An 11,108-nucleotide genomic window follows, 5' to 3' on the forward strand; every position below is an offset into this window, starting at 1 on the left:
ATGCGCGAAAATGGCCAAGGAGAGCCCCGATCTGAGCTTGCGCTCCCTTTTTGACCAAGACATAGATGTGTGCTGATTGGTTGAGAGTTTGGCGGGCATTAGAGACCCACGTGGTATTACCACGCCCTGCCAGTCCCTGATTGGTTGGTCAAGGTGAGATATGAGTCACTTACTCTTGACACTTAGGAATGCAGTCCAGATGTCCATTCGGCACTCCCTAGACAGATAGGCACCAATGGATGACCATTGATCATGATAGCCAGGCTAAGCTAAGTGCATCCCCATCTGGGAGCTGTCCATTATCAAAAGAAAACATCTTAAATCAACCTGCATGAATACTTTCTCTGTGGCTGCACCACAAAGATGGAGGGTGAGATGGGGCCTCATTTAGGACAGAATACCACCGCCTAATTCTGTCTTATTAACAAGCATTGCCGCTACAACGGCATCTCTCCTGTCAAACTTCCTCCTGACATGTTTGACAGGATCTGGGCCGTGGTGAACAGTGGGAAAGACGCCCTGTGGAGAGTGAGGAACATGGGGCTGTTCAAAGGCATCGAGGTCCCAGTCAAGGCAGCAGGTAGCCTGGCCCTGTTCATCACCCGAGAGAACTATTACCTCAGAGATCTGTGGAGAGAAGGGAGGGAGGAAGCAGAAAATCTGTGGGAAATAGAGAGCATAGGTCAATATCTCAAGAAACTGTGAAAAACATTATCATGTTTAAGTAAAGAATGTGATTTGAACCAGAAAAAAAGAAATTGTTGCTATTTAACTGGTACCGTGTCAAAATGTAATGAGATGTGATCATATATACTGTTTTAAGTATGTATATTAATGTAAAGCTTTCTAATTTGTGATGTCCTGTATTTTTTTGTGAAAAGAAAATAAAGTTCATAAAAATCTAAATCGGTTCACCCAGAGCGAGGCTCGGCCATTGCACTCCGGCTGTGCTGACCCCTGCGAATTCCCCAAATGTGGGAATCTCGACTGCATAATATCTGGTAGTGGGGGACTGTGTTCGCGCTCTCTCCTGATGTGCTTGGTCCAATATTAGATACGGAAGAGTTACGACACCACGAGCTGGGATAGGATCCCAGTTCGAAAGGAGTCGATGCCACTGCTGGTTCCCGGTTTCTTTTAGTTAGAGGTCCGGAGAAGCATTTCAAGCTGGTTACACTACTCCTTCCGGACATTCGTTCCCTTTTCAAAGTCAGTCGTTTTGCTGCAGTCTGCATTATTTAGGCTGATTATCGAGGTTAGCCTTTATTTGGTCATGGGGGCCTCGGTACTGTATGCTAATTCTCAAGACAGTTTCACCCGTTTTCTGATTGCTAGGTTCTGTACCAGTGCAGACATGTCAAACAGTGAATGGCTGTACCTCTATTGTATCCGTGCTCAATTAATGAAATCAGTAATAAATGAATATATGTATAGTTATACGAAAAACAAGTGGTTTATCGACTCATCTTCATTTGCAGATTTAGAGGCAGATTCGATATTCGTTTTACAAACGGGTTTTTTTTTATATGGGTCACACACATGCCATAGCAACAAAACATCTCTAGAGATGAGGCTATAGATCACCTTTCCATCCTCCAGGTTTTCCTCCCAAAGTCTACGGTACCAATGGCGACCCCTGCTGGCCTTGAGAGCAAAAGTTTGCAGCACCTGGTATTCCCAGGAAGTCTCCCATCCAAGTACTAACCAGGCCCAACCCTGCTTAGCTTCCAAAATCAGACGAGATCAGGCACATTCAGGGTGGTACTTTCCAAATTGCATTGCGTACCTGGATGTTGGCGAATGTGCTCCCTTGTGTTGGCTTGTCCCGCACTGGAGGAGAACAAACAAACTGCACGGAGGAGCACAAGGCAAGTCTTCACAAGACAAAAACCTCCAGTGCACAGCACTCTGAAAACATTTCTGGGCTGTCGCGTGTTTATTTCAGCACATAAAGCGCACCAGTCCAACACGTCGGCCGGGCGCGCGGTGCCTCCGCCCTCTTGTGGCCTTGCGGTATCAGAGCAAGAGGCTCCTTCTCGCTGCCTTTCCGCTGTGTTGCAGAGCCCCGAGAGGGAACCTGGAGCGCACACTTTGTGGGGGGCGCTCTGCCCCCGGTCTCTTGCGCGAGTACTAAATCTCACGGCGCCAGCCAGCGGCCAGGAGACAAATACAATATCGCGGGACAGGGGGGCCTCGTCATTGATTGTTACATATGAGACAGGGATTAGGAGGAGACCCCGACTGATTGGTAAAGGGGAACACTAAAAGACTGACAAATGACTCGTTCCCACTGGACCTGAATGTACCTGCATGTGTCGTGTCGTCTACTTCCCCCGCCCCGCTGTGTTTGCTGTATTGTCTTTGAAGCCGGCCCCCGAGACGAGACGGGCTGTTCCTGTGCCCCAATTAACACTTTACAGGTGCCATTCCCCGGCATTGTGGCCATTGTCGGTGGTCACACGCGATAAGATGAGGTGGAGGAGAGCAAGGCATGCCCAGCGCGAGACATTCAAGGAGGGGGCTGTGCGAGGTGAGGTGAGGTGCGACACGCCGGAGCCCCGACGCTGCTAATGCGGAGCACTTGTTGAACTGGCATTGAAAGGACGTGTGCGCACGGAGCGAGCCTTCCGTGCGGCGGAGCGTGGAAACTTTCTCCCCGTGCTACAGGAGTTGTGTGCGCTGCAGCGGTGCCGAGAGAACAGCACAGAAGACAGCAGGCTCTGGAGAGCGGGTAAGAGATGGAGCCTTGTGGGCAGGCGAGCAGGCCCGTTTTTTGGAAATTGCTGAAAAGGCTCCGGTGTTTGTTCGGTGTATGGCAGGCGCACGACGCGAGCTTGCGTAGCGATCTGCCGGTCTGGTGTTATGCAAATGAGACCAAATTGCGTCCCGGGAAATGCTGCGAATGTGCATTGGCGACTACAGATGTGTAGGAAACGGCGCGCTCGTTTTCTCGTTTTGCCCACCCAAATTGAGCACGGATACAATAGAGGTACAGCCATTCACTGTTTGACATGTGTGCACTGGAGGTTTTTGTCTTGTGAAGACTTGCCTTGTGCTCCTCCGAGCAGTTTGTTTGTTCTCCTCCAGTGCGGGACAAGCCAACACAAGGGAGCACATTCGCCAACATACAGGTACGCAATGCAATTTGGAAAGCAGCTCCTTTCCAAAGAGTTGCACACGAACGATACTTCAGTCAAGCTCGGGGGGCACGGAACCCCAGCCACACACAGCTTCAAGTAGCGAGTCAGGCGCTACTACTTTCGCCTGCGGCCACACCACCCAGAACGCGTCTGATCTCTGAAGCTAAGCAGGGTCAGGCCTGGTTAGTGCTTGCATGGGAGACTGCCTGGGAATACCAGGTGCTGCAAGCTTTTGCTCTCTCGGCCAGCAGGGGTCGCCGTTGGTGCCTTAGGCTTTGGGAAGAAAACCTGGAGGATGGAAAGGTGATCTATAGCCTCATTTCTAGAGATGTTTTGTTGCTATGGCATGAGTGTGACCCATATAAAAAAAAAAAAACATTTGTAAAACGAATATCGAATCTGCCTCTAAATCTGCAAATGAAGATGAGTCGATAAACCACTTGTTTTTCGTATAACTATACATATATTCATTTATTACTGATTTCATTAATTGAGCACGGATACAATAGAGGTACAGCCATTCACTGTTTGACATGTCTGCACTGGTACAGAACCTAGCAATCAGAAAACGGGTGAAACTGTCTTGAGAATTAGCATACAGTACCGAGGCCCCCATGACCAAATAAAGGCTAACCTCGATAATCAGCCTAAATAATGCAGACTGCAGCAAAACGACTGACTTTGAAAAGGGAACGAATGTCCGGAAGGAGTAGTGTAACCAGCTTGAAATGCTTCTCCGGACCTCTAACTAAAAGAAACCGGGAACCAGCAGTGGCATCGACTCCTTTCGAACTGGGATCCTATCCCAGCTCGTGGTGTCGTAACTCTTCCGTATCTAATATTGGACCAAGCACATCAGGAGAGAGCGCGAACACAGTCCCCCACTACCAGATATTATGCAGTCGAGATTCCCACATTTGGGGAATTCGCAGGGGTCAGCACAGCCGGAGTGCAATGGCCGAGCCTCGCCCTGGGTGAACCGATTTAGATTTTTATGAACTTTATTTTCTTTTCACAAAAAAATACAGGACATCACAAATTAGAAAGCTTTACATTAATATACATACTTAAAACAGTATATATGATCACATCTCATTACATTTTGACACGGTACCAGTTAAATAGCAACAATTTCTTTTTTTCTGGTTCAAATCACATTCTTTACTTAAACATGATAATGTTTTTCACAGTTTCTTGAGATATTGACCTATGCTCTCTATTTCCCACAGATTTTCTGCTTCCTCCCTCCCTTCTCTCCACAGATCTCTGAGGTAATAGTTCTCTCGGGTGATGAACAGGGCCAGGCTACCTGCTGCCTTGACTGGGACCTCGATGCCTTTGAACAGCCCCATGTTCCTCACTCTCCACAGGGCGTCTTTCCCACTGTTCACCACGGCCCAGATCCTGTCAAACACGTCAGGAGGAAGTTTGACAGGAGAGATGCCGTATATGACGAAAGCAGCGGTCAGGGTAAATTGGGGCGAGAGAGCTTGCAACCAATCTTCAAACTGTGCCCAGAAGGCCTTAGCAAAAAAGCAGGACCTCAGGAGATGGGTCACAGTCTCCTCCTCGCCACAGCCCACCCAAACGCAGCGAGGGCTGGGGGTGAGGCCCCTACGGTACAAGAAAGTTCGTACCGGTAAGCACTGGTGGACGACACTCCAGGCTAAATCTCTGTGAATGTTGCACAGAAACTTAGAGGATGTGTGTTTCCACACCTTCCTTGTTTGGGCTGATGTTAAAATGCCCACAGGGGTCTGCCTATTGTTCTGGGGTGCAACGAAATCTTCCAGTTTTTGGACGCTGAAATCTCGGAGGGGAATATGGCCAATTGGGTGAGATCTTAGAAAACTTTTAACTGTCCCATAAATTGCAGGGCATGTGTCAGAGAGTGGGACATCCAGCTTGGGTCTGACACCCCACACTCTGAACACCTCCCTACCTACCCAAAGCCTGGCAAAATAAGTCCAGGTACTCTCCAGGCGCTGTTGCAAAGCCTCTCAGCACAGAGGCCAGGAAAATGCACAGCAGCTTCGTAGCAATATCTGGGACAGACTTCCCCCCTGAGGGTAACGGCCTGTACATTATTTCCCTTCTGAGTCTTTCCTGCTTCCCACCCCATAGAAATTGAAACATCAATCTCCTCAGCGCCGCCGCAACACGGTGTTGGATTGGGAAGGTAGAAGCCAGAAAATTCAAGACAGGCAAGAGCTCGGCTTTGATGACCAGCACCTTCCCTGTCATGGTGAGGTCTCGGTCCTTCCATTGCATCAGTTTTTTGTTTAAGATTGGCAATTTGTTCTGCCAATTTACTGTTCCTATCTCTTCTCCAAAATACACCCCAGGACCTTAATTCTCTTCTCTTGCAGCCTGAGATCATGTCCTTCTTTTGGCTCCCTCCAGTTCTGATAAAAAATCTCACTCTTAGATTTGTTAATTTTTGCAGAGGAAGCCAAAGAGAACTGATCACAGCACTGCAGAGCTCTGCTAATTGAGGCATTGTCAGAGAGGAGGAGAGTGACGTCATCCATGTATAGAGACGTCTTTACCTCCGTTTCTTTCACAGCGCCGTGCACCTTTTCATTGCTCTCGCTTTCAGAGCCTCCGCACGGCACACGAAAAAAAATCAATATCAGGACGCGCATTGAAGTGAAAGCAGGAAACATGCACTGTGCAGATCCCTCCACATTAAGAGGTGAGTGGGTCTGTTTGATGCACAAAGAATGCTTTGAAAAGCGTCAAAAGCAAGTCATTCCAAGTTGGTCGTTTGTGTTTTCCATTCACATGCGAAATGCTGAAATGATCTCTCGGCTCCTCGGTTTTCATTTCTGCTCCATAAAGGAATCACAGCACGCGTCGGCTTCCAGCATGGTGGGTCGGGATATGATGCCGGGGGTCGGAGAGAGCGATGTCTTTCTCGTTAGTATAGTGGTGATTATCCCCACCTGTCACGCAGGAGACCGGGGTACATCAGGACGCGCATTGAAGTGAAAGCAGGAAGCGCTGCGACATCCACTGTGCAGATCCCGCCACACTAAGAGGTGAGTGGGTCTGTTCAATCACAGCGCTAGGCGAATCCCCAAACAGTATGCATGGCGACAAAAGAAGCCAGTTTTTTTCTGCTTGGTTTTGAACCAGGGACCTGTCGCGTGTGAGGCAAACATGATAACCACAACACTACGGAAACGGTGGGAAGTCGTGCCCAGTGGCCCAGTGTTGAGCTTCGCCAATGCGATTCAGCAGCTTCCAGTGCCTTTATTGGAGTGCGCTGATGGACCTTGCTCATTCTCCAGAGACCAGCACGCTTTTCATGGACAGAGCAGGAAAGGCGGTGCCACATTCTACAGCCCTCTCCACGCAATCGACAAAATCGGGCTACTGAAGTGGAGAAAATCTCCTCTCCAGAAAGTGCAAATATCATCTTGGAGAGTATAAATCCTCTTGCCGAAGGTCAGCACTGTCTACAAGAGTACCCCTCCCACCTCCTGCAGGTTTCCGAGCTGCAGCAATGATCAGTTCGTCTCACATGCGAGAAGTCTTCAGGTGGAAACAAGAGCCCCCTCTTCTCGCACGTTTTGCACATGTTTGAGTGGTTTTAATGCGTCTCTTTCGTACATGGTGCTGATCTTTTGGAAAGCAGGAGCAGGTGACTCCTGTCACATGAGAGAGTACAGCCTTTTCCACCCCCAGCATGTGTTTTGGTAACTTGCCATGATTGTATAGTGGTCAGTACTTTGCATTGTGGTCGCAACAACCTCGGTTCGAATCTGGGTCACGGCAGAATAGGGGCGTCTGCCTGTACTACTTGCATGAATGAAGGCAAAAAAAAGCCAATCGATGTGAACAAACAACACTTTACAGAGGAGCGCTGCTTGAGTGGATTGTTGATGAGGCCACTCTGACATCTTCTGTTTTCTTCAATGACTTACTCAGTGAAAATATTCAAGGCGATCTTGTCACTGTACTCCACGTAGATGATCTAAATGAATTCACAGTAGAGTACAGGACACACAGTGAGGAGCTCACGCAGTCAGTACTCTTGAATACGACAAGAGGAAAGGCACACTGCACATCTGTGGAACAGATTTAGCTTAATTGGCTTAGCTGGCTAAAGCACCTGTCTAGTAAACAGGAGATCCTGGGTCCGATTCCCAGCGGTGCCTTTCTTCATGTCTTACTGTACAGAGTTTATCGTTATAGGCAAATCCCATGCCTTTTAATTTACGTGATTGCAAGTGTTCGTTTCCTTTCTGCAACAACTTGTTTTTAAAGAAATCTATACAGCTTGCGAAAGATGAAAGACAAATGTTGAACCCATGCCCTCAAAGAACCTGGAGCCTTAAGCCAGCACCTTAGACTGCTCAGCCACACTACCCGCTGTGCCTTGTCTCTTTGTCTCATTACTTGCCTGGAGGAAGCCGGGTGGCTCTTGCTCTTTTCGTCCAACTTAGTGGCGTTATGACTGTGGAACCGACTGCACCTGCTTTTTCTGAGATGCTTCCCCTCTCATGGCGAGATCTCGACTTCTTTAACATAAAGTTTTTCTGTGGAGCAGGCTTCAGACCTCTGCGTACAGCACCCTTGATCTCATTTTTTTTACAGCAGCTGCATCCGGAAAATTGTGCTTTTTACTTTTTATTTGTACAACAAAAATACATACAATACAAACAAGAGCACATATAACGTATCAAGAAAATCGCCAGGGGTTCATGCTATAATACAATTACATTTTATGAAACACGATTGCACAAGGTAAATAAGAAAAGGTCCGCACACCCAGTGGGCAGTGATTCGTCGAATATACTATATATCACATTTCTTTGAAAAAATAAAACATTTCCCTGGGTCAGAGATTAAATAAAACTTCACTCGCACCAAACAAATTTATATTTCTAAATATCACAACATGATCGAATTTAAGTCATTTTAATAACAATGAATAGTCACCTATGCATTGCAATATAAACATTTATATTGATTTAAATCGCGTTTAAATCGCCTTTATTTAAAACCCATAAATAAAGCTGATAGTGTTTAGACTTTTAATTATTTAAAACTGTATTATAGCAGCACAATGCACAATGCAACGTAAATCGCTATCTTTGTCTTCTGCGTAATAATGTTCACCTCTCTGTCCAGCAAATTAACAATAGTAATAATAATGAACTTTATTGTATATGGCGCCTTTAAAGGTGGCTCCTCAAAGCGCTTTACAGGATAAAAACAATAACAACATTACTGTTAGGCTGGGCAAACGATTTTTTTTTTAAAGAAATACAAAATGAGATATAATGATGTGTTCCGGCTTAGACATTAACGAAGAGCATAACAAAGGTCATAAAGGTCATAAACTATATTAATTTTGGAACATCAACATATTATGTAAACTGTATGTTGCTGTTATTGGTATTTTAAAGAAAACAATACTGTAAAATCCTGGGTTCGGTACAATGATTCAGGCATTCATGTGAAGGACAACAGAGCTTTCACTGGCTCAAAAAGACAAAAAGAATAACGGACACAGCGCGAGCCTGCATTCTCTCCTCAGCCGTCCACACCACACTTTTCCCTGGGTCAGATTTTAAATAAAACTTCACTTGCACCAAACAAATTACCACACACTGAACACTGAACATGTTAACCCAAATATGTCTCACAATACTTTTATGATACATTACTTTGCTAAAATGTATTTAAAAATAAAAACGATTACAAACGCCAGCAGAGAGAGAGAGACACACACACAGTTCTTCATTGTCAAAAAGTAATTGTTTTTTACTTTTTCAGCACCCAGACAAACGCAAACGCGTTATTAATGAAATGTTTTTATTCATTCTTAATCAAACTCACAAGTTGTCATCTGCTGTTGAAGCTCTGTGAGACTAGACTCACACATGGCTAGACTTGACTCGGCTCTGGCTTTCCCATCTATACCGATGCACTGCAAGTACAACCCCCCTCTCTGCGGGAGTGCTGGCTGTGACGAATTAAACCTGTTTCACAGGTATTTTCAAAGTAGAAGGGGTCGAGATTTCCAGCAAAAGACACCTCCCCCCCTTCAAAACCCAGTAAATACAGTACTTACTAGTTAAGAAAGCTAGGCTCCTCAATGAAATCGCTTTAACATGCTAATGCATTGGTGTATTGGAGTAAGTAAAAAGACAAGGGACATTCTTCCTCCCCCTACATTCTCAGAGTAGAATAGAATTTTCCTTTGACAAAACAAGGCTCGCCAGATAATGTGAATCGAAACCTGTTTTTCTAGCTTTTAAAGTCGTGCAATGTGTAAGCAGGAACACATCATTATTTCTTACATATGAAAAATACATAATATAGCTCCCAAACAAACACAAACGTGTTTTTAATAAAATGCTTTTATTCACTCATAATCTGACAATTTCAAGAAGACTAAGGAAGGACTAAGGAAATTGTCATCTGTTGTTGAAGCTCTGTGAGCTCGGTGACTTTGAGACCACTTGTTATCCCAAGTTGTTTGAATCGCCACAATTCAGATAGAGAAAAAAGAGCTGACTGACAAGATTTAAGATGTGCCTGTCAATGTTAGATTAAAAAAAACACGTTGCCCGATGTTAGTTGCATTGATTGAAAAATAATTTTAGTTCGAGAGACTGGATAAGTAATTCAAGTGTTTTTTTAACTTCCTGAAAAACAAGTAATAAAACTAAATTCAATTTAAAGGTCTTTATTAACATGACAGATGGGTGCAATCAGTGTTGGGTATTTACTTTGTAATCTGTATTGCTTGGTGATGCCACTTTTAAAGGTGATATATAAAATCAAGGCTTTAACTTGCTTTAACTCTGCAAGTCTGAGTTCTTGTGTCCATCCTATCTGAGACCGAAAGTATTACAATATGTATCTTTATAGCAGGTGGTGTACAGCTTTTTAGTATAGATTACACTTTTCTAAAATGTATTTAAAAAATAAAAACGATTACAATCTAATCTTTCCACGTTTGATCCCAAGATCCCAAGAAAAATAAATCTAAACGGGGAGAAAGCTATGCTGAAAGTTTATTAAGATACTTAGAAGACTACACAGCCCAATTTATGTTGCATTTGTCTGATTGTGAGGCGAAACAGCCCTACACAGCCCTGTCGCAGTACACAAATATAATCATATCGTTATTAATTTCTTTAGATACACAATTCCATATTATATTAGCAGAAAAGCTTAAAACTGCCACTATTTCACATGTTAGTTAAAGACTTCGATGCTTAAAATGTTTAGGGAGAAATCGAATTTTCTTTAAAGTACTGATTCCTGGAATCTGACTGGCTGACAGCCTTCTGAAGTAGTTCCATAATATCTGGTATACGGAAAAGAAAGTGTTGAGAAAAAAAGCCTGGATTCTCATGTATCTGATACAAGTATCTTTTAATACAGTCTTTGATGTGCTCTTGAGGATCCTTGTGATATTTTGAGCCCTGGTTGAATGATAAGTGTCGCAGTTTAAATAATTTTCGTAGTTAGAAATTATGAAACGCTCTGTTAAAAGCAAGGGAGTTTTTATGTCCGTTGCAGTAAAAGAAAATGCCTGACAAAGTAGGGCTTGGACAGATTCCAAGTGCTTGTACAAATGTGCTTAAGAAATTATCCACGAAATGCTGTGGTGTTTGTCAAAGAAAAAACTAAAAGTATTTTCGTTTAAAATGACGGTTAGAAAGAATGTGGACCAGCGTAATACTTTGAGTTTACAGCTTGTCCAAAGTCATTCATTATTAATACTATTAGTAATATCTTCGGTAAAGGCTTTGATGCATAAATATTTCTGATAAAGGTAGGTTGTGGACTTTTGTCCAACTTTTGTCCAAGCTCAAATGCTGTACATGAGAGGTTCCAGCATGACCTCAAATGACGCGATACACTGCGTGATACTGCATGATACTGCGTTTTAATGTGACACGCCCACCGGGGTATACCACGAAATACCCCACCCATTTTGAA

At 44.5% G+C, this 11,108-nt stretch overlaps 3 pseudogenes; 1 reads left to right on the forward strand and 2 right to left on the reverse strand.

Moving 5' to 3' along the window:
- Positions 1-898: 898 nt before the first annotated feature.
- LOC138243695 (U1 spliceosomal RNA) lies at positions 899-1,033 on the forward strand (annotated as a pseudogene).
- Positions 1,034-1,656: 623 nt separating this feature from the next.
- LOC138219131 (5S ribosomal RNA) lies at positions 1,657-1,774 on the reverse strand (annotated as a pseudogene).
- Positions 1,775-3,996: 2,222 nt separating this feature from the next.
- On the reverse strand, positions 3,997-4,131 carry LOC138243686 (U1 spliceosomal RNA; annotated as a pseudogene).
- Positions 4,132-11,108: the final 6,977 nt, after the last annotated feature.

This window comes from Lepisosteus oculatus, chromosome 14 (genome assembly GCF_040954835.1).
Source record: "Lepisosteus oculatus isolate fLepOcu1 chromosome 14, fLepOcu1.hap2, whole genome shotgun sequence".
NCBI lineage: Eukaryota > Metazoa > Chordata > Actinopteri > Semionotiformes > Lepisosteidae > Lepisosteus > Lepisosteus oculatus.